The sequence below is a fragment of the Macaca nemestrina genome, chromosome 8 (assembly GCF_043159975.1).
Source record: "Macaca nemestrina isolate mMacNem1 chromosome 8, mMacNem.hap1, whole genome shotgun sequence".
In the NCBI taxonomy this organism is placed as follows: domain Eukaryota; kingdom Metazoa; phylum Chordata; class Mammalia; order Primates; family Cercopithecidae; genus Macaca; species Macaca nemestrina.
In genome coordinates this window covers 58,640,831-58,665,626 of record NC_092132.1, presented here as the reverse complement: position 1 = coordinate 58,665,626, position 24,796 = coordinate 58,640,831, and the positions used below count along the sequence as shown (strand labels likewise).

General features: G+C 36.2%; 1 protein-coding gene and 1 long non-coding RNA gene across 4 annotated transcripts in view; one reads left to right on the top strand and one right to left on the bottom strand.

The window, feature by feature from the left end:
- Nucleotides 1-24,796, bottom strand: part of LOC105477158 (cyclic nucleotide gated channel subunit beta 3) — a 158,976-nt gene that overhangs the window by 95,879 nt on the left and 38,301 nt on the right. The window lies entirely within an intron of this gene.
- Nucleotides 1-24,796, top strand: part of LOC105477156 (uncharacterized) — a 104,958-nt gene that overhangs the window by 44,501 nt on the left and 35,661 nt on the right. Inside the window, exons 2-5 of one of the 3 annotated variants that reach the window (XR_011606912.1) lie at nt 6,597-7,904; nt 8,599-8,717; nt 8,905-9,018; nt 10,297-10,517. This is a non-coding gene — a long non-coding RNA (uncharacterized lncRNA). Of the gene's footprint in view, nt 1-6,596; nt 8,718-8,904; nt 9,019-10,296; nt 10,518-24,796 lie in introns of all 3 variants that reach the window. The other 2 variants (XR_011606911.1, XR_011606910.1) reach the window with 2 other exon arrangements.

The following is a 24,796-nucleotide window of genomic DNA, read 5'->3' as shown; positions in this document are numbered from 1 at the left end:
CAGAGTATAAGTGTGTGCGTAGGGGGCCAGGTGGCAGAGGGTGGCAGGAGTGATGGTGGTTGGGTCTGGAAAGGAAAGGTGAGTGAAGCCAGGTTATGATGGTCCCATGTGATCTAGTGAGGAGTTTAGACATTAAGCAGTGGGCAAAGAGACCCAATGCAGAGTATTAAGCAGACAAAAGGCCTGAGCAGACAGCATTGAACTTTGAAAAATTAGCAATAGTGAGAGGATAGGTTAATGAGCCACACATGGAGCTTTCGGATAATTCAAAGAAATCAAGAACGACTCGAGTTTCTATTACAAGAGACTAGACTCATGAGGATGACATCAATATAAATAGGAATTCAGGAAGCAGATGTTTGTATGTAGTAGCGGCATGAAAAAATTAGTTACTTTTTGTGTATCTTCAGTTCGAGGTGTTTGTAGGACCTTGTGTGATAAAACCTTGTTTGTAATATCCGGGAGACATTCAGAAATACAGTTCTGGCAATAAGAACTTGGTATTCATCAGTGAATATGGAATATTTGAAGTGATTTATGTGTATAACATCATCATAGACTGTAAGATTCTCAAAGCAAGGAACTATGTCTTTTCTTCATTCTCCATAAGACCAGCACAAAGTAGGTTTTAAATAAATGCTTATTGAGTAAATATACCCACTACTTCTAACTATTTGTTCGACCTTAGTTGATGTGCCTGAGTGCTTTAAAATATATGTAAAAAGCTAAGTTGAAGATTGGTGAATCATTAACTATAAAGTCAGGTATTCAAACTGCCAAACTCTCTAATGTCCCAAGATCTGAGGAGAATATTTTTTCTTTCCCTGAATTATCTATAAGCCCTAATTGACCATATAATTGCCATTTAGTTATATTACTTTGTAGTGTGCAAACCCACCTCATTGTTAAAATGCTGAAATTCATATGAAAAGAATGCAAGCATATCAAATACGTATCTATATTTTAACTACTATGCGTTTTTGTCTTTATGTTAGCTGGAGCATTATGATGTCATTTTATTTCATCTTCTTGTCTTTCTCCAGCTTCTTTTCTAGGATCCTTGCCCTTCTCCTCTGCATATATACATATAGAAGCTATGAATGTATTTTTCTTTGGGTAATTTTATGATGGGACAGGAAAGGCAAATAGAAAGGAAGAAACATACATCAAGAGATAAAATCCAAAAGAGATAAAAGAAAAAACCAGTGAATTTGCCTTATATAACTATGCTTCATGTGAGCTCTGTTTGCTATTTCTTATTTATATTACTAATTTTTATGTTTTGTAAAGCATTGTTTCTCGTAATTCCATGATGAAAGTTTTGGTAAACAGTAAAAATATCCTACAATTTAACTCTATATGTGTGTGTGTGTGTGTGTGTGTGTGTGTGTGTGTGTGTGTGTGTGTGAGAGATAGGATCTTGCTCTGCCGCCCAAGCCTGAGTGCAGTGGTACAATCATAGATTGCTGCAGCCTTGACTTCCCTGAGCTCAAGCCATTCTCCCACCTCAGCCTCCTGGGTTGCTGGGACTACAGGTGTGCAACACCACACCTGGTTATTTATTGATTTATTTTTTTGAGACAGGGTCTTCCTCTGTCACCCAGGCTGGAAAGCAGTGGCAGGATCTCGGCTCACTGAAACCTCCGCCTTCCAGGTTCAAGCAATTCTGCTGCCTCAGCCTCCCGAGTAGCTGGGGTTACAAGTACACACCACCACACCTGGCTAATTTTTGTATTTTTTGAAGTAGAGACAGGATTTCATCATGTTGGTTAGGCTAGTCTAGAACTCCTGACCTCACGTGATTCACCTACCTTGGCCTCCCAGAGTGCTGGCATTTCTTTTGTGTGTGAGTGTGTGTATTTTTTGTAGAAATGAGGTTTCACCAGGTTGCTCAAGCTGGTCTCAAACTCCTGGGCTCAAGCAATCTGCCTGCCTCAGCCTCCCAAAGTACTGGGATTACTGGTGTGAGCCACTGTCCCTGACCGATTCTATAAATGTTGATAAACATAGAAGGAAACTCATATTGGATAGTTGTTATTCTATTCTATTCTATTCTATTCTATTCTATTCTATTCTATTCTATTCTATGGTTGGTGTCTCACTCTGCCACCATCATAGCTCACTGAGGCCATAAACTCCTGAGCTCAAGCAATCTTCCCACCTCAGCCTCCTGAGTAGCTGGCAACAGATGTGTGCCATCATGCCTTACTAATTTATTTATTTTTTGTAGAGATGGGGTCTTGATTTGTTGCCCAGGCTGGTCTTTAAGCCAGGAGCTCCTGGTTTGAAGTAGGTTCCTCAGCCTCCCAAAGTACTGGGATTGCAGACGTGAGTCACCAAAGATGGTCAGTAACCATCTTTTATTGAGAAGAATGAGACTAAAAATTTATTTATATCTCTCTATGAAAGAATAAAGGATTTGTTATTGTTTGAATAAAATTTGTGACTTTTTTTGATATAGGTACAAGGGAAGCTCATTTTTTAAAAAGCTGATGAAAAAGAAAAGAACAATAGCAGTTTCCTTATTTCTTTAAATTCAGTCTGAGGCACAGGCCAAAAAATTGTATAATTAACAATTAGGGTTACAGAAGTTTTTACCCTCCAGGGCAATGCTAGTAAGATTGGAATGGGTGAGGCGAGTTAAGTTTTTTATTTTTGGGGGTAAAGTGGTGGGGTTGGAGGGAAGTCCATTGTGAAAGGGAAGATACGAAAGAAAAACACGTAGTCTGCAGCTGTACTCAATATTATTAGTCTTAAGAAAGAGAACATTTATAAGATGTGGATCTTGAAATTGGTTCTTTTAAAACTATCTGTGTTAGAACTCTAAGAAAGTTTTCACATGCATGCAGGGATAACATATTCTCTAGTTTAAGATTGCTGCTTTAGTATAACATGGAGAGATGACTAATTTTGATGGGCATGGTAACATGAGTGGGTGGTGATCAGCGGTGAGTTCACAGCAGAGGTGGTATCCTAGTTGAATCATGAAGGATGGACAGCACTTTGATAACATATAGGGAAAGTATTCAAAGCAAAGGAAACAGCTTTAGAAAAATGGTGTTCATTACTGCCTAATAGAATACAATAAAGGTTCAAACATTTTAACATACGATCCCAAGTGACCTAAAATTTGGCTTGCATGATCAGTTGAGATTGATGGGGAACCAAGGCAGAATTCTAAGCAGAAGAGGGACATGATTAGCTATGCTTTGGAAAAATAATTGAAAAAAGAAAGAAGATAATTAGGTGCAGTAAGAAGGAAGTGTGACTTGAAGAATGGAGAGAGTCAACTTAAAATATGTGGGTTAATGTCAGAGTAGGGAATTCCATGTTTGGTCATTGTACTACATTGAATAATATTCTGCCAACATTCATGTTCACCTGGAACCTCAGAATGTGACCTTATTTTAAAATCGAGTCTTTATAGATATAACTATTTAAGTTAAGATGAAACCATACTGGAGTAGGGTGGGCCCTCAATCCAGTGACTGAGGTCTTTATAAGAAGCCTAAGTTCTGGAGTGGCCTATTAACTGCAATCCAGTACCCTTACACTAATGGTGCCTTTCCTATTTTTGCATCTGCTCATGAATATAGTAATTTACATATAGTTAATTTATGTTTGCCAAGTCTCTTAGGTACACGGATGATGAATAAATCAGAACAGTATGAATTTTTTTAAAAAGCCTAGTTGAAGACAGAAAACAGACACAAGGAGAATGCCATGTGACAACAGTGGCAGAAATTGGAGCACTATATCCCTAAGTCAGAAAACACAAAGGATTGCTGGTGATCACCGAAAGTTAGGAGAGAGAGCATGGAACGAATTCTCCCTCAGCTCTTTCAGAAGGACCAACCTTGAATTCAGGCTTCTGGCCTCCAGAACTGCGAGAAAATAAGTATCTGTTGTTTTAAGCCACCCAGTTTGTGGTAATTTGTTATGGCAGTCCTAGGAAACTAACAGAGTTAGCAAAGCGGATAATTATGGTACCACATGGACAACTCATATGGAAGCATAAGTTGTAAGAGAAATAGCAATACATTCAGTTTAGCAGATGTTAAACTTGAGTCGTAAGAATCAAGGTCTCTTTCAATACATTTGGTACAGCAAGCAGTTGAGAATTTGGGTCTGGAAATTGGAAGGGAGGACTGAGTAGTAGATATTGAACTAGGCTGAAATCACCTGTCTAGAGGATATGGTGGGAATGATATAGTGGATGAGATTACCAGTAAAAGCCTGCATAGAACAAGAAAAAATTGGGAAGTTGCAACCTTGGAATTTACTGACATTTACAGCATAGCATAAGAAAAGGAACTGAGAAGTAGCAATTAGAGAGATAGATCTAAAAGAGACAAATGTCACAAACAAATCAGAGAAGGTAAGAGTTTGAAAAAGGAGGTCAGTGGCATCTTATGCTGCACACAAAGTGAGTAGGATGGGGGCTAGAGGAGGGGGCAAGTAGGAGTTCACTGGTCATCTTTAAGAACATTGGTTAGGGAGATGTGTAATGCCGTCACATTTTGTCATTTTATCCCCATTTGTCTTAACAAGTATTTTGTAAAAACAGGTATGTAGAATCTTGTGTTTGTTCTCTAAATAGTATTTTGAATTTCTATTCATTATTTTCTTTTGCAAACTTTGCTAGATTCCTTTCAATTCTTAATTAAGAATTAATTCATTTTTCAGTGACTTAACTCATTTCTCAAAAATCCCAGTTGGTTCAATTTTTTAAAACCTACTGTTTCTATCTTGTTGAATAACAGGCACGAATTAGGCAAAGAGTATTGCATTCTAATTTGGGAAGTTTTTAGGGGAGAAAGAAGCAGGTCCTTTTTCTTTTGCCATATTTAGGCAATAATTAATGATAAATTCAGACAGCTGCCCTCAGAAGTTATATCTGAAAAAAATCCCACTTTAAATACATGAGTATTTTTGGTGGGAATACATTTCTGAGTGAAAGTAGTAAAAAATTATGATTTTTGCTAAAGTATGTGGCAGTCTACCATAAAGCCTATACATTTTAGGCAAATTTGGGAAAGTATGGATATAACTCAACCGAGTCTTACTTCACTCCCTTTTCACATTCACCTCTAAATGCTGTGAAGATTTTGAGTTGTTTACCACATTTCACTTGTGCATTGTGGTATTGTTGGTACACATCAGTTTGTACATATGGTAATGTACATATGGATGTTGTGATGCACAATTTCCTAACCTGACTTATTCATGATCTGTGTAGAATATGCTGCAATGCATTTATGGTTCCAACACTTGTTTCCACACCCCCTGTTAGCAGTCTACTCTCTAGAGCATTTATTTTGTTAATCTGGAAGTGCTGGAGGTGTGTCTCTGTTGTTTATTTTTGTTACTAGTGAATCATATTCTTTTGGCCCAAAAATGTAATGGTACCTAACCCTGTTTGAAGTTAGGCGACTATTTTAAGGCTAAAGTAACAACAACAACAAAAATTCATAGATTGTGAATTTATCTTATACACCCATATGTACACATACCTGCCTATATACACAAAAATCAACACACACAACCAATGGCAATCCTTCCAAAATCTAAATGCAATTGGAAAAAGAATGAATAAACATATCAGCATAAACATAGTCATAATACTAATATATTTAATTTCAATAAGCATTTAAAATTCTCCAATGGCTTCAGGTATTTTTTTGAGAGTGGGAAAGTAACAAGTAGGGTGACTGTGTTTTTACCATTTTTTCTTGTTGAGTAGCAGCCTGAAAGAGTCAAAGAATGTTTGACACAATGTCCCTGCAAATTGGTGTCTTGGTGTCTTATGAGGTGCATTTTGAACATCTCATTCATTTATTCAACTAATATTTATTGTGCACTTACTTTGCACCAAGAAAGGTCATTATATTCTGTATTCACTTTGAAGATTTTTAGTTAACATTCCTCTCTTTCATTTTACACACACTTTTACATTTATTAGTTTATACTCTTCCTTATTAGTTTGTTTATTGATGTTTTCTTTATTTAAAACCTATTTCATTAGAATGAAATTTTGTGCATTCTAAATTTTGTTCTGGGCTAAATTTTGTTCCCCCAAAATTCATATGTTGTAGTCCTAACCCCTAATGTGACTGAATTTGGAGATGCAACCTGTGGGGAGGAATTAAGGTTACATGAAGTCATAAGGATAAGGCCCTAATCTGATAGGATTGATAGGATTGGTGTCATCTTTTCTTTTCTTTCTTTTTCTTTCTTTTTTTTTTTTTTTTAGGCAGAGTCTTGCTCTGTTGCCCAGGCTGGAGTGCAGTGGCACAATCTAGGCTCACTGCAACCTTCGCCTGCTGGGTTCAAGCAATTCTCCTGTCTCAGCCTCTCAAGTAGCTGGGATTAGAGGTGCCTGCCACCACGCCTGGCTAATTTTTATTTTTGGTACAGATGGGGTTTTGCCATGTTGGTCAGTCTGGTCTTGAACACCTGACCTCAGGTGATCCACCCACCTTCGCCTCCCAAATTGCTGGGATTACAGGCATGAGCCATTGCGCTGGGCCAGGATTCGTGTCCTTATAAGAAAAGGAAGAGACACCAAAGAGCACTTTCTTTCATCTCACGCACAGTGGAAAGTCCATGTGAAAATACAGCAAGACGGAAGCCATATACTAACCATCTACAAGGAAGAGAGGCGGCTTCACCAGAACTGAACCTGACAGCACCTTGATCTTGGACTCCTAGTCTCCAAAACTGTGAGAAAATACATTTCTGTTTGTTAAGCCTGTGATATTTCAGTCTGTGGTATTTTATTATGGAAGCTCAAGTGGACTAACCTGGAATACATACATATCAAGATAAAAGGGGTAAATCTATTTTAAGAAGCAGGTGAAAAATTAGATCAAGATATTAGGCCAAATGCCATAAATCCCAAGATGACTGAAAAAAATGTTGTGAAAACTCTACGGTACTAGAAAGCAAGACATTGCCACCAGTAAGCCAGAAAATTTGAGACATTTCTGAAAGATAGAAAGCATATGGGTTCATATGTTAGCTCATTTAATGCTCACAGTTGTAAAATGCTCAGAACAGCATTGATGTTAATGAAGAAAACCATCATTCAAAACAGTCACGGTAGATGTTCATTGCAAAGTGAGAGGGTTCTGGGAGAGTTTTACCCTTGGAGGAAGTGAATACAAGGGGCCAGAAGGGGCCATAGTCAACCACTGAGGTGATTCCACACCAATTGCATTCAGAGTAATGAAGTAGGTTGTTCTCCTTTTGACCAAACCTGCATTCAGTTGATAAGTGCAGAAGCATTTTCCTCTAGGCGGTGAGAGAGAATTTGAACTAGAGAAGCAGAGCTGTATCTTAGGAGGATGGCAACAATCAAAAGGAATGGGGAACTCTATGCCCAGACAGTGAGTTGGTCTTATACTACTCTTGACAGTGGTTTTCCCTCACAGTGTAGAAAGAATACGGTCAACTGAACATCATCTACAGCAATGGCATACCAAGTTGTGGGGTGACGAGGGGAGGTGAAGTGAGAGGAGGCTGTGGGACTCATCTTCCCCAGGTGTAGTCAATAAATGGGGGACATTGTCTGTAGGAAGTTTAAAAGAACTCCTAAAACACCTAAAAGTTGGTTTGATTTTTATTATTGCCATGTGCTAATAATTCTTAAAAACACTGATAAATGCTTCTACCCCCAAGGTAAACTGCTCCCACTGTTTGCTCTGTGTCCACTACAAATCTACACAAGTTATAGGCACAATTTCTAGTACAAAGATGATCACACAAACCCCAATTACCAAGTGATTGCATGAAATCACTACTATGAGAAGCACTGAAGAAAACAAATAAAGAAACCCCAGTATCTAAAGAAACAGAATAACAAAGCTGATGACATGTTTTAAAAGCTTGATATCTTCATAAAGGTAAGAAAATATATCTATTATATGTTGATTGGGATAGTTTATTGCAAAAGGGAATAGATAAGAGACTTGAAGACAAAAAATTGATTATCCAAAAAACAAACAAAAAACAACAACAACAACAACAACAAAAAGATACGAGATTAGCTAAACTACAGAATGAACACAACAGAAGAGAGAATAAGTGAGTTGAAGAATTTTCTCAGTGTAGAACAGGACAACGGGTGTAAAAGTATGCAAAGACAGGACTGAAGTTACATCAGGTAAGAAAGGCATATGGAGAATAGATCTAGAAGTTACAACACCTGTATAAATTCCCAAAGGAGTGAATAGAGGAAAAAGAAGATAAATCAAAGAAACTGTAGAGAAACATTATGCAGAGTTGAAGAAATGTACAAATCTTCAGATGCAAAGAGGTCATGAGCGGTGAGTGAGATGAATAAGAGAAAACTCAAACTTGGCACACTGTCAGAAATCTCAGAACACTAAAATTAAAAAGAAAAATTCTAAAAGCTTCCAGAGATGGAAAAAGACAACAACCTTATAAAAACATTAAATTGGCTTCAGATTTCTCATTGACAACACTGAACACTAGAAGCTAATGGAGCAATATCTCAAAATTTCCCAGGGAAAATAAATTTTCTTTGAACTCCATGTTGCCAAACCCTAGATAAGATTATCTCTTTGTTTTGCTCAGGAAGACTTCACCTTCTCCCAAGCACAACTCTTCCTTGCTAAGAAAGCAGCAAATTCCATTTTTGTGTCAGCTATTCAGTGGTGGCTTCTTCCTTTTGCACTAGGAATATCATGTAAAAGGTAAAAATGTTTAAAAAGAGAAAGCAAATGAAGAAGTTGAAATTTTTCTTGGTGTAGCGTGTAGAGCTCTGTAAAAGTTTTATTGAGAAATTTAGTGTAGGTCTTCAGGCTAAAGTAGATCTGCTGACCTTTTCCTGAATCTAAATTTTGGAACCACATAATGAAGAGAAATATGCTATTTCCACAGGTCAGACTGTGGGCCTACTTACCCACCTACCTATCTTGAGTGAGGACTTCCTCTAAGAAGTAATTCATGCCCAGGTGGACTTACTGAATGGCAGATGGAAACACCTAGAGAAAAGTAAGTCCTGATTTCTTGCCTTTGAGGCGAAGCAATCCCAACCACGACTAAACAGTGGTGGATGAATATCTTGGCTTCTGACCAATTAGGTCAGCAACTTCTCCAGCTATGAGTAAATTGGGAATGAAACAGGGGATAGCAAGAGGCCAGTTTGACAGGGGGATTGTAGAGGTACTTCAACTCCCCAAAACAAATATCAGTACTTCTGAGGTTGATTTGTCATTGCCTCGGTAGCAGGATGTGTGGCTGGAGTCTGGAGATAAAAGCAGAAGTACGTGATGCAGAGATTGTCTTCTTTCATCGCAATGCCAGGAGAGATGTGTGAAGAGCTCCTGGAAGGGAGGGATTCCATTCAAAACAATTCAATCATCTAAATGCAAACGGAGGACATTTGTAGAAACAGGAAAACCAAGAATGTCCGAGTCAATAACGCAAAATCGCGTGTGAGCCTTAGAGAAACCAGAATGAGCACAGACGGAAGGAAATCAGAGTAGGGAAGGGGGAAGAAGTCAGGGTGTCAATAAACAGAAATGTGGAGTAAGGTCCTGCTTCTGCACATTGGGATTCAGGACTGTAAGACAGAGGTCTAAACTCTGTTGACCTGTGTGTGGTTGAGGTCAGCTGTCAGAGCCCTGGAGCACCACGATCCCAGTTTTTGGCCATCTAGAAATTAGGAGGTTCAGTGCCTGACTGGGAAAGTTCTTGGGTCGATTCTTCTTTAAGAGTGAGTGGGTAGTAAATGGTTTTCAGAATTATACTTCCTTGACTGGAAAATATTTACACAGCTTCTTTCTCTGAAAGCATAGAGAGAGACATCATTTTTATTTCAGGTAGAGAATTAACAGCACCTAATAAAGAAAGAATGGAGAATGAATATTCAGTTTGATGTTAAAATAAAGGAGAGTACAGTGCATATATTTAAGAGATACTCTGAGTGCCAAATTAATGTCTGGTTCTTTTTCTTCTTCTTCTTCTAAACAAAAAGCCAGGAAGATACATTGAGTTGGTCTGAATGCACTAAAGAGCCAAACTAAGCATATCCAAGCAGGTCCTGGATATGTGGGTGAAATTTAAATGTTTTTTGACCTTCAAACCACTAAATGAAGGATGATGGAAATGTCTATTAGAAGTAGATTAACAAAAAAGAGTAAGGTAAAATTAAACAAATTGCTGATAACTGCCGAAACTCAGCCAGAGACCTGTACTGATAGTCTGACTCTATATTGAAACTTTCCTTGAGATGAAAACAGATGGTAATAACTTTTTTTCATTTTTTAGGAATTATATTTTCACGAAGACATTTATACTGACTAGGTCACTGTCATAAGTCTTGATTGGTGTCAGTTATCTGCTGCTGGGAACAGGCCTGCAGGATATTCATGTACCATTAAAAAGCTACCAAGTGATTTTTGACAAAGATAAAAAAGCAATTCAAAGGAGAAAAGATAGCCTTTTCAATAAATGGTGCTGGAGCAACTGGACCGCCAGAAGCAAGAAAAGTAAGCTTCAACCTAAGCCTACACCTTATACAAAAAATTAACTCAAAATGGATCGTGGACTTAAGTGGAGCACATAAAATTATATTTATGTTTTAGAAAACAATAGGGATAAGTTCTGGATCTATGGCTGGCAAAGAGTTCTTAAGTTGGACACTAAAAATACAGTCCATAAAAGCAAAAATCAATGAGATTGCACTTGGTCAAAATGGGAAACTTTTGCTTTGTGAAAGATATTATTATGTTAAAAGCATGAAAAGGCAAGCTACAAGCTACAGAGTGGGAGAAAATATTCGCAGACTACCTATCTGACAAAGGTCTAGTATCTAGAGTATAAAGAATTCTCAAAATTCAACAGCAAAATACCAAAACAATATAATTATGAAGTCGGTAAAAGACATGAACAGACATTTCACAGAAAATGATATTCAGATGGAAAATAAGTACATGAAAAGGTGTCTTGCATCATTAGCTACTGGGGAATGCAAATTATAATCACAATGAGCTATAACTACACATCCATCAGAATGGCTAAAATAAAAAATAGTGACAACACCAAATGCTGGCAAGCCTGGGAAGAAACTGGATCAATCAAACACTGCTGCTTGGAATGTAAAATGGTACAGTCACTCTGGGAAACAGTTTGACAGTTTCTTATAAAGCTAAACATGCAATTATCATATGATCTCTATAATTATACTCCTGGGCATTTATCCTGGAGAAATACAAACTTTGTGTTTGCAGAAAAACTTGTGCACACATATTCATAGATTTATTCGAAATAACCCCAAACTGGAAGTAACCTGGATGTCTTTCAATAAGTGAATGGTTAAACTCTGGTACATTCATGTCATGGAATACTTAGCCAAAAAAAAAAAAAAAAAAAAAGGAATAAACTCTTGATGCACACACAGTTTGAAAAGATCTCTGGAGAATTATATTGATTAAAAGCCAGTCTCAAAATATTATGTACTGTATGATTCAATTTATATAACATTCTTGAAATAACAAAATTGTAGAGATGGAGAATAGCGATTGTCAGGGATCAGGTTTGGGTGTGGTTATAACAGTGCAACATGAGGGATCTTTGCAGCACGGAATTTTGTGGTTTGGGGATACATGAGCTTGCACAAGAAATAAAATTGCACAAAACTAAATATGCCATACACAAACACACACGCATGGATGAGTACAAGTAAAACTGCAGAAATATGAATAAGATCAGTGGATTATCATTGTCAATATCCTGGTTGTGAATTTTCATTGTCAATATCCTGGTTGTGAGATTATGGTACTATAGCTTTGCAAGATGTTACCATTGGGGAAACTGGGTAAAGGGTATATGGGATATTTCTGTATTATTTCTTACAACTGCATGCAAATCTATCCCCAAATTAAATTTGTAATTCATAGAAAAGGCCTCATTAACCCGAGGGCAGGCTGTTTGCTTAGTTAATGCTGAGCATACTTAGGCAGAACCTGGAGTTCTATAACCTTGCCACTCAGAGTGGTCCACAGACCTGTCACATTGGCATCCCCTGAGAACTTGTCTGGGCCCCATCCTAGGCCTACTGAATCAGAATCTGCATTTTCACAAGCTCCTCAGTTAATTTATATGCACATCAAAGTTTGAGAAACATTGTTTCATAAGAGTAGTCTTGCAATTTTATATTGTAAAATGTTGGCAAGAGCCACACTTCCTCCCCCCGAAAGCTTAAATATCCTTTCTCTTTTCTTGAGAGAAGGGTAAAAAGTCCTGTGTTTTCTGGAATGCTAGCTGTGTCTAGATCACTAATGATTCTCGCAAAACTCAATGGCTTTGTTAGGTCCCTTTCAGATGAATGAACCAAAGCCCGGTCTATCTTACTGAAAAGTCATATGTGCAGATAGGTGATAGAAGGTATAAACAAATTATGACTGAGTTAACAGAAGAGAGAAGTGAAAATAATTAGAACTCAATGTTTATTGAGCTTTAAATAGTGAGTATTTTGATTTTAAGAGGCAGAACTAGTCTCATAATGAATATCTTCTCTTTAAAAAAATGGAGAACATTTAGAATATATGGAACACAACTAAATAAGAATATAGTTATTAGGGTTTTATGTTAGCAGTGTGTGCCGGAAGGTGAATTTGTTAATATTTAAACTGAATGACATAAACTTAGTTTGCTTATATGTAAAGTACAGCTAATATTTTACAGAGGAGAATAATGTATTAATAATAAACTATGGGAAAACACTTTGAATCTTCAAGAGGAAAATGTAGAAAAGAAGAACACCATATGGTACTATAACATAAATTTCGAAGGCTATTCAGAGAGGCAGGCTACTCTCCTGATGAACATTGTCATCAAATTTTACGGTCTAAATTACTTACCATGTCTTGTGCAAATAATTTGTATAGTCTGTCACATACTGTATTACACTGAATATTCAATTCAAATAGCCTAGTTTCTGAAGGGCATAACAGCACATAGCTGTAAAACTTACTCATAAATCATATGGGCATGGTTAATGGAGCTCACTGTTCGATCTATTTGTAGTCAGTACAGATCTTGGATGTGCATCATAGATTTTTTTTTTTTTTTTTTTTTTTTTTGAGATGGAGTCTCGCTGTGTCGCCCAGGCTGGAGTGCAGTGGCCGGATCTCAGCTCACTGCAAGCTCTGCCTCCCGGGTTTTTACGCCATTCTCCTGCCTCAGCCTCCCGAGTAGCCGGGACTACAGGCGCCCGCCACCTCGCCCGGCTAGTTTTTTGTATTTTTTAGTAGAGACGGGGTTTCACCGTGTTAGCCAGGATGGTCTCGAACTCCTGACCTCGTGATCCGCCCGTCTCGGCCTCCCAAAGTGCTGGGATTACAGGCTTGAGCCACCGCGCCCGGCCGCATCATAGATTTTTATATAAATTGAGGACATCAACAGTCATATAAATTTGCATTTGCAACTTGATTTCTCTTAGTGAATGTGACAGAATCATCCCATTGGCTACAAGCAAACTGCAAAAGCAGTGTAAAAGATATGACATCCTTAAAATATTGCAGACACCCTACAGATCTGTTCTTTTTAATTTGATATTTGAGAAGAAGAGACAATTGTAAGCAAAACTGTGTAAGAATCCTTTTGGAAACTGAAATCTGTACTTGGCTTTCTAGCAGTAACCTGAATGCAGGGTGTTCTGCAATTGATAAGAGGCTGGGATTACTATGGTTCCTGCCATGCTATCTGTGGTACTAGGTTCTTAAACTTTTTAATCAGGGGATAAGGTGTTTGTCATAAAGGCTTTAAGTGTGACTATGGTGACATTGGAAGTAAGAGATCACAGTACCACAGCTGGAGAAAGGTATATTGCTTTTACGCTCATGAACTAGATATTTGTATTTGCTTGTATGCGGGAAAATTCAAGTTTTGTAGTGCCAGGAACTTACATAATTTTTATGTCTCTTTTAAAGAAAAAGAATAGAAAATTATAAATTCTAATTTCAATGTAGAATCTTCATTGAAAGAATCTGAAGCTTAAGCTTTATTAACTTCATAGTAAAGTCATCTCTGAAGATGTTAAAGATTGTTCAAAACACCAGAGTGTTTTAAAACCTACCATCCAGAGGTACCACTTCACACTCACTAGGATGGGCATAATAAGAAAAATGGACAATAAGTGTTGGTGAGTTTGTGGAGTAACTGGAACCCTCGTACCTTGTTGGGAATATGAGATGGTTCAGTCACTAAAGTATAAAAACCAGTTTGGCAGTTTCTCAAAAAATTAACCATAGAACATTCATAATAGCACTATTCACAGTAGCTGAAAGGTGGCCAGCAGCCAAATGTCCATCATTAGATAAACATACAATATATACACAATGAAGCATTATTCAGCCATATAAAAGAGTGAAGTACTGATACATGCTCTAACATGGGTGAACCTCAAAAACATTATGCTAAGTGAAAGAAGCTGGACACAAAAGGCCATATATGGTATGATTTCATTCATATGAATAACCAGACAAGTTCATAGAGACAAAACGCAGACTGTTGAATACCAGGAACTGGGAGGAGCAGAGAATGGGGAAAAACTGTTTAATGGGTAAAATATCTTACTTTAGAGTGATAGAGACTTTTTGGAACTAGACAGAGGTGGCGGTTGCACAACACTGTGAATGTACTAAATGCTGTTGTGAATGTATCAGTGCACTTTGGTTAATTGTGTGTTATATGAATTTCCCCTCAATCAATTACTTTGTAAAAGTCCACCACTGTTCATTCGCTCAATAAACATTTATTGATGTATTAGGCCTTTGACTGGGAGCTGGAGATATAAAGACCTTGCCCCCATGAAGCATAGCACAGTATAGGATAACCTTGTAGTGTGCTGAGTTCCAACTAAAGTGTTTATAGAGTGCCTGTTATGAAATAGATATCCAAATATGTTAAGAAGATAAATCACATTACTTATTCTTAAATAATTTAATATCAAAATGAAAAATACAATTACAGAATTGTGTGACATTCACAATGAGTAACAAAAAAGGAATTATCAGGCAACCTTCAAAAACCAAACAGGGCTTCAGATGATTGCAAAAGGTGGATGAGTTTCAGAAATGGAGGGAACTATGGGATGAAAAAGGAGTTTAGATCTTATGGGAGCTCAGAGAGGACCAGGAGAGATATGTTTTGGGTGGCATTTGTTTTCTTCTTCTCTCAACTGGGAAGATTTTTATTGTGAACCCGTACTAAGATGATACTCAATAAATTTTGTATGTTGATCCTTAATTTGTTCTCTAAAACGACATAGCACAAATCTAACCCCTCTTCCATAAAATGGACAAATATTACCTGAAGATAATCATCATTTCCTTCCAATCATAAGCTTTAATTTTTTTAGGATGCCATGTTACTGAGGATATTTGTATGTGGCATGATATTAAGACCCCTTCATTATCACTGTGGGTGCCCTTCCTGGAATCACTCCTTTTGTCGAGTCCCTTTCAAGATGCCAAGTAGCAAACAGAATACCACAGGCCTGCCTTATTTTATTTTATTTTTTTGAGACAGTTTCTTTCTGGAATTTATCAATTTCTTCTAGATTTTCCAATTTATTGGCATGTAGTTCCTCATAGTAGCCTTTAATGATCCTTTGAATTTCTGCAGTATCAGTTGTAATGCCTCCTTTTTCATGTCTCATTTTATTTATTTGGGTATTTCTTTTTTTCTTAGTCTTGCTAAAAGTTTGTTGATTTTGTCTATCTTTTTAAAAAACCCAACTTTTCATTTCATTGATCTTTTTTTAAAAAAAATTATATCTCATTTATTTCTGCTCTGACTCATTATTTGTTTTCCTGTACTGATTTTGGGTTTTACTTTCTCTTGCTTTTCTAGTTCTTTACTTGGTTTTTCTACTTTTTTATGTAGGTGCTTATTGCTATACACTTTCCTCTCAGTACTGATGATTTCACCATATGCCACAAGCCTTGGTATGTTGTGTTTCCATTATCATTTGCTTCAAGCAATTTTTAAATTCTTTTCTTTTGTTTTTCATTAACCCATGGGTCATTCAGGAGCATTTTGTGTAATTTCGATGTGTGTGTATAGTTTCTAAATTTCCTCTTGTTACTGATTGTCAGTTTTATTCCATTGTGGTCAGAGAAGATAATTGATATAATTTCATTTTTTTTTTCAATTTTTAAGGGCTTGTTTTGTGGCCTAACATATGGTCTACCCTTGAGAATGATCCATTTGCTGAGGAGAAGAATGTGTACTCTATAGCCATTGGATGAACTGTTCCATAAAAATTCATTAGTTCCATTTGGTTTGTGGTGCAGATTAAGTCCAATGTTTCTTTGTTGATTTTCTGTCTGGAAGATATATCCAATGCTGAAAGTGGGGTGTTGAAGTCTCTAGGTATTACTGTATTGGGGCCTATCTTTCTCTTTAATAATATTTGCTGTATATATCTGGGTACTCCAGTGCTGTATGCATATATATACACACACACAAACCAATTTATATATATATATATTTACATATAATTTTTTTTAACTTTTTATTTTTATTATTTGTTTTTTAAATTTCTTTTTATTTTTTCTTTTTATTTTTTAATTATACTTTAAGTTCTAGGATACCTGTGCACGATGTGCAGGATTGTTACATATGTATACATGTGCCATGTTGGTGTGCTGCACCTGTTAACTCGTCATTTACATCAGGTATATTTCCTGATGCTATCCCTCCCCACTCCCCCCACCCCATGACAGGCCCCGGTGTGTGATGTTCCCCACCCTGTGTCCAAGTGTTCTCATTGTTCAGTTCCCACCTATGAGTGAGAACATGTGGTATTTGGTTTTCTGTCCTTGTGATAGTTTGCTTATAATGATAATTTCTGGCTTCATCCATGTCCCTACAAAGGACATGAACTCATCCTTTTTTATGGCTGCATAGTATTCCATGGTGTATATGTGCTACATTTTCTTAATCCAGTCTATCATTGATGGACATTTGGGAACCTTTTATTTTCTAAGTGCTCAAAAATCACATTTAGTCATTGATTCTGGTGTTCTGCCAAAGATCTGATAAAGCTGTGTGACCTATAGTTTCCAGATTCTATATCATAACCCTCTTTGAAAATGAATTCGTTTATTTGTATACAGCAGATTCAAGTTATTTGTAAATGAAGATTCTTCTAAATGTCATTTGTTATTTAGATATTCTTTGAAAACCAAATATAAGTATAATTTTCATCAGGGCCAAATAACAGATTTGAATCTACCTTTGTATGAACATTATTATGACTTTATAGTCTAGGGTAATTAATTCTCTTTAATGAGTGGAATAAAAAGCACATTTCAAGCTTGTACTTGGTGGAGGCTTTAATTGGGGCAAGGACGTTTTTATACAAAGAAAGAGAAAACAATAACCTATGGAATTCGATTCGTTGCTCCATTCCCTTGCTAGCACCTCTCCACATGCTTGATGATATTTAAATTTCTTCATAGGGAAAAAGCTTTCATCCCACAATTAGAATCAGTCTTAACTGCTTTTTGAAGAGGTAGTATGTAATTTGTGTTAAGATATAAATTACCAAGATTTTTATATCTTGAAACAGATTTGGATGATAGAGTGAGGTAGATGGTGGTGGTTAGTGGGAAGGGGTAGTTTGTTAGAGAGGGTATTAAGAGTTGGGATTTTCAATGTGAGAGACGTGAAGGTTTGAAAATAAGTAAGAAAAGCACTTAAAGAATGAAGTCAAGGGCCTCTGAGAGCCAGGATGATAGATTCTATTTCACGTTTAACACAGGATCACCATAGACCAAAGCAAGTTTATAACTAAGGCAATGAAGGTCATCTGTCTCCTCCCTTCCCCATTAATTGTGAACTTTAGTTTTGTAAGCTCCTAAGAGGCAGTAAACAAGTCAGAGACCTGTCATCTATATGGGAGTATATGGCAAGTATTTATTGTCCTAGGTGCTGGGTTTATTTTTTTTCAGCTAATGACAGCTTTTTTACAATTATTAATCAACGATGGAGGAAGTGATCATTGGAGTACACCTTTATATTTTGAAGGTTAGTAAAGTTACTCTCACAACTTGATTTTTCTTCTGAAAGCATGTTTTCAAGATCCTTACAATTTGAACCTCTTTTTTAAACTCCATCTATTGCATCTTAGTATCATATTGGAAATTAAAACAGAATTTTAAAATCTTCATTATAATCTTATGTAATAATTAATAATTTAGATATAAATTAATTGGCCATAATTTTATAAGTAAACAATAAAATCAAGACTACTGAATGTTGGCCAGGTGCAGTGGCTCATTCCTGTAATCCCAGCACTTTGGGAGGCCAAGATGGAAGATTGCTTGAGGTGAAGAGTTTGAGACCAGCCTGGGCAACATAGTGAGAACCCATCTGTCTCTCTCTCAAAAATAATAAATAAATAAGACTATTGAATGTTAATATATTGCATATAAGTACCATTTCCAATGAGCCATGTATTGGTACTTATGGATTCTTGTTGAATATGATATATGATGATGGCTCATGACAATGTTCTGACATCCACAACAATCAATACAAGGAAAAACTGCTGAAAGCTTTCAAGTTTTTCATTGTCTGAAAACGGCAGTTAGTTTGGATAGAAATTTAATTGCCCATACTTTCAATCTCATTGTATTAGATCCCTTTTGCTAAATGTATAGGGTTGTCCAAGTATTTTATTTGAACAATGCTTATAATTTCCAATCTTTGCAGGTGGTGAATTCTTTAATCTTTCTTCTTAGCCTCCCTAAGAGGAGAGACAATTGGAACCTAAAATACAGTTTATTTCCTTTCCTACTTTTTTTCTCCTTCCCATCCTCCCCTCTTCTCCTCCCTCTGTGATCCAATCTCTCTTTCTTTCTCCTTTTGCTTTCAATTCAAATCAAGCCAAATAAAATGGCAAGACCCCCACAAAATTTTGTTTAACATGTTCAATTTCTTTTTGAGTAATACAAAGATACTAACTTGCTATAATTTTTATTGTAACTTCAAAGAAATGAGACCTAAGCATTTCCAAAACTAATTACTGCAGATTAAGAGCAACATTGTATGAGATGCAATGTTTATTCTTAATTGGTTTAATTCAGTTAACTAATACATACATCTGAAGCTCTTTATGCTTTTTTTCCTATTTGTCAGTGATAAACTTACCTCTATCTGAGGCATTTGTGTGACATCTTAGGAATTACTAAAATATGTTGCCTGCCATTTTCAATTTTTTTAATACTAATAACCATTCAACTAAATGTATGAAAATTTACCACTAGGAAATTTCCCTGAATGAATACTTTCAACTAGTTGTATTTAAGTGATAGTCGTGGTAAAAATTCTGGAAATTTTTCTTAGAGTAAGACTTCTTTTTCTAATGTTATTTTCTATTTACAAAATGTCTCTTGGTTACAATTAACAAGATTAAATTGTTTAAATTCTACTTCCTTTTCTCCTCACATCTCCAATACCCTCAGGTTATGGTATGAATCAAAACCAGTGGACTGAACTGAAAGTAGATGGACTGGTAGACCAAGGGGAAGAAATTTTTTTTTTTTTTTTTTTTTTTTGAGACAGAGTCTTGCTCTGTCACCCAGGCTGGAGTGCAGTGGCATGATCTTGGCTCACTGCAACCTCTATCTCCCGGATTCAAGCAATTCTCATGCCTCAGCCTTGTGAGTAGCTGGGATTATAGACTGTGCTGCCACGCTTGGCTAATTTTTGTATTTTTAGTAGAGATGGAGTTTTGCCATGTTGGCCAGGCTGGTCTTGAGCTCCTGGCTTCAAATGATCTGCCAGCCTCAGCTTCCCGAAGTGCTGGGATAACAGGCGTAAGCCACTGTGCCCGGCGGGAAGGAATGTTTTTGAATCATTCCCAATCTTAATAGTTTCTGGATAATTATCATGGTCAATATAGTTTAAAATATAAATAATATTGCAAATATTGAATCCCAGCTCCACTAAAATCCCTGCCTCCACAGCCTAGAATAAATGCTTTAAGTTTTTATACTTTGGGAAGGTATGCAAATGAACCTGTTATTTTCTATTTTACTAGCTGTGATCTCATAATTCCTTCAATTAAAATTTATGCACATCGTTCCTATCCCTCTCATCTTTTAGATGCAGCTGTTCCTTGGCTATAGAAAAATCTCTGGCAAGCAGAAGGGTGGAGAGTATAAACTGGAACTTCAAATTTTTAAGTTTAAATTGGCAAAATATGTCAACATTGGTAATATTACAGAATGTATGGAATTTAATTTCTTTCAGTGTTGAAGTATTTCCTGAAATAAATATGGGGCTCTAACCCCAATAATAAGCCCTAAGTTTTGTGAAGTGGGGCACAAAAGACAAGCTTTGGAGGACATCTCAGAAATCTTCTAATTCAATTGCACTTAAACAAGAATCCTCTCTACATCATATCTAGATAAATAATTACTCAGTTTTTGAAGATAGGCTGTCTGTGGACTGCTTGAAGTAATTTAAAAGATTAGAAAAACAAAGATAACTGTGCAATAATGCATTGTTTATTATTTTTAAAATTCTCTCCCAGTGAAAGCCCGAACAGTGCAATAATATATTTAAAACATAGCTCTCTTACTGGACAGTCATTATAATACTATCTCATGGTAGATTTTACTTTGTAAATAATTCAGTAGGTAACTACTGCGAAACAGTCACTTCCCCTTCAGTATTTTTATACTCATTTGTTATGAATTTTACCATTTAGAACCTTAAAAATTAGTTTTTAATGGTCAAAAATGAGTAGTTATTATTGAGGACTCAGAAAATACCAAAAACGTGAAGGAAAAGAAAAATATGAGTTTTAAGTCTACTATTCAGGGGAAATTATTATTAAAAGTTTGGTGCATATTCTTTAAGTCTTTGTTTTATGTATCAGTTTGAAAATATATATTTGAGATTAGTTGATATGGACAGCCCTGTATTCTTCTTTTTGTTACTAACAATCGAACATGTTTTTGTTAATATAACTTTTTGTAAATATTTTAATGCTTGTGTAATAAACACATTGAATATATGCTATAAAAAGTTATTTGCCTTTTCCTCACATTATAGCACATTGGAAAGTAACTATTTTTAAGACATTAAGAGGTAAACAGATGAAGCTGTTTGAGACTAGATGCAACTGTCTTGTGGCACTGGCTGCACAGATAAATCTTCTTACCATTCTTGAGGGCTCGGAAGATCGATGAATCAGTAATCTGTTCTGCAGCATGGCAGAATCCACTAGGAGGACAATTCTTCTTAAGGCTATTCTGTATTGTTCTATCATTGGGCATTTAAGCTGAATACACATTTTATATTTTTATAGGTAATGAACATATTTTGTATTAATACAGATACTGCAACAAAGATGTTTTAATTATCATCTTTGACCATGAAGATTTTATACATTTGAGATTATTTCCCTGTAATAAATTCTCCCAAATAGTAGCACTGAATATTTTTGGATATAGATATTTATAAGAATTCTGATACCTGCTCATTGGTTTTCTGAAGAAGTATCATTAACATTTGAGAATGTTTATTTTATCTCCCCTTCTCTAGCATTGAGTAGTATTTTAAAAACATTTCTGCTAATTTGGTAGCCAAAAATTGGCATGTAATTTTAATGAGCATTTTCTAGGTTACTCTCAAGGTGCATGCTTGCACATTTACTTATAAGTCACTTTTTTCTAACTTGTAAATTGTTGGTTTTGGAGTCATATTCTTTTAAAAAAAATCTCTTTGGGTAAGCTTTTAATATATATGTTAAATATTTTCTCTGTTTTTCATGTCTTGCTCTATTTTTAAAAATAGGATAGTTTTTATTTTGATGAAGTCTAATTATTCATATTTGCCTTTGTCACTTCTTCCACCTTAGAAAGTTCTTCATATATTTGATGAAGATTAATTTTTATGTAATTTTTAAAAATTGATTTTACTTTTAACTTCATCCATATGAAATCTGTTAGGCTTTTTGGCATGCCATAAGGAGCTAAATACAATTTTCTTTCTTTTACATACAGTTGTTTACCATCTAACACAATTTTAAAAATAATGTTTTATTTTCTTGTGCTTCATAATGTCATCTTCATTTTTCTTTAGTATGTTGTTCTTTTTCTATTAATTAGATTCCTACTTAAAACAAGACTAATTAGTCTTCCACATATATCTAAATATTTATAACATGAAATTCTTTATTTATAGCTTTATTATAGGGACTCTTTTCCTTCCACTTACAGGCATGGTTAAAATGAAAAAAAGAGTTTGTGTATTGTGTTGGTAAAGAAAAATATAAGTGGAAGGAGGAGAGGAAAATAAGTGCTTTATGATAATTTATTTTTCCCAGAATAGGAATTCACTGAGTGCACACAATTTAATTGTTTTTCTCATCACTTCCGTCTACCCCTTAGCCATCATTATCCTTTGATCTTTTTTAAGCTTTGCAATTGTTCTGTGTGGCTGCATGATGTCTAGTGGACTGGCACTAGAGGGCAGTGTGAGTGCATGTTTATGGGTGGAAACCTCGACACTGCTCAAAGGCCGTTCGAAACCGAGTTCAAGCTTTGTTGTAACTGATTGCTACTGTGCCTCTTCTTAACTTAATCCATGCTTTGGTTCAGCAGCCTGTACAGTAGGAGCCAGTGCTGGGGAGACTACTGCTTGTTGCCAGGGAGCTTGTACAACCAAATAAAGCCCCATTCGGGTCTTATACTGTGAATTTATTCATTCAGTGATTTGTATTTTTCAACAAAGAATCAGTAGCTATGGTGTTATATCTGAGTGATTTTAAGTCATTTTTACCTTTATTTTGTGGTATTTTTCAAATTTCCTATTGTGGACGTGTAAATTACACTATGAGAAATAATAAATATTATAAAAACTAATATTTCTTATTATTTCTAGCAGCCAAAATTTATTGCAAATTACAGTTGGTCCATAAATGATGTAAAGGTTAGGGGCGCCTGACCTCCTGTGTAGCTGAAAATTGCATATGACTTTTGACTCCCCCCAAACTTAACTACTGATAGCCTACTGTTGGTCAGAAGCCTTACTTGTTCCTATCGATGGGCACGTATTTCATGTTATATGTATTACATACCGCATTCTTAAATAAAGCAAGCCAGAGAAGAGAAAACGTTATTAAAATCATAAAGAAGAGAACACATATTTACTATTCCCTAAGTGGAAGTGGATCATCAGAAAGGTCTACGTCCTGTTGTCCTCATGTTGAGTAGGCTGAGGAGGAGCAAGAAGAGGAAAGATCATGTTACTGTCTCACAGATGGCAGAGAAGGAAGAAAATCCAGGGATAAGTGTTACCACAGTTCAAATTCTTGTTGTCCTAGGGTCAACTGAATTAAAGATTGTGTTTATGATGGGAATAGAAGGAGAAGAAAAATTCATTAGGCTGTATTTTCCTATCCTGTTAACCAGGGATGATGAAAATATGGCTGTAATGGAAATGGAAAACCTTGTCGTTTTCCCCACTTCTCTTAAGGCAATGCTCTGAAGGACTTCTGCCCAGGCTTTGGGAGCTACGTCAGGGACTTGGAGGTTTCTCTCTAACTGATTGGCACTTGGTCCACCAAGGGACGCTGAGACAATGTCAGGGACACTATAGCAGTCATGTGTTTCAAGCTGGAAGTCGAGAGTACAATTTCTCACTGATTAGTTTCATAGTTCTTTTCATACAGCACTGGTCTTAAATAAATTATAATCTAAATTGAATTCTTGAGGCTATTTTGTCATCTGACTGTCAATTTTAACTTTGTTACAATGGAAAAATGCATTAGGAGTTTCAAACAACTAGTGACTTTTAAAATATCGTTTATTTTTTTCTTTTTTTTTTGAAGAAACATCTGTGTCATCAAATGACAGAATGGTAGAAGGTCTCTTTCATTCAGAGGTCACCAGCAACCCACAAACTAGAAATGTGGTATTCGAAGCTGTAGTTAAGGACTGATTGGCACTAAAAATTAGATTTAGAATTAATGTAAATTAGCATGTCTAAGCATTTAAAGCTGACAGTCAATAAACTCCTCCCCACACCTCTCAAAATACATCTTGGGAGAAGCAAATTGCCTAGGAATTCTAATTAACTGCTGAAGTCCTTTGCCAATATTTCACTTTAAGTTGAATTCTCATATGTATTTCTGTTAGTGAGTAGGCAGCTTTCTTCTTTAGCCAATTAAACCTAAGGTCTTGGAAGTTTTCATTTTCATCATTTAAGTTTTGTTTGGTCCTTCACTGTGTTTACCAGTCCAAATTATACTATGGACCAGTAAACTATTTAAATTCTCCAGAGCAAATAAACTTCAGGTGTGAGTAAAAACAAACGGTGCTGGCAGATGACCTCCCCCACCCCCCACCTACAAATGTCTGTGCTCCCATTCCTAGAACCTCTGAATATGTTACATTACATGGCAAAAGGAATGCTGCAGGTTACAGAGTTTAAAATGGGAAGATTATCCTGGATTATCTGGGTGTGCCTAATATACTCATGTAAGCCCCTAAAAACGGAAAATATTCTCTGGCTGCAAACAGAAGAGATGCTGCAGACAAAACATTGTCACACCAAATACCAAAGACAGGCTGGATATCAGAGACACGGCCGACATGAGCGCTGGGCGTTCAGAGAGGAGTTATAGCCTGAGTTACATCCTTCTGGGGTGGAACTGCAGGTGGTTTACATATAGCAGCACAGGCTTTGGCCTTAGGTGGACAGTGAGAGAGTAAGTTGCTGGGTTTTCTAAATTTGTATTTGC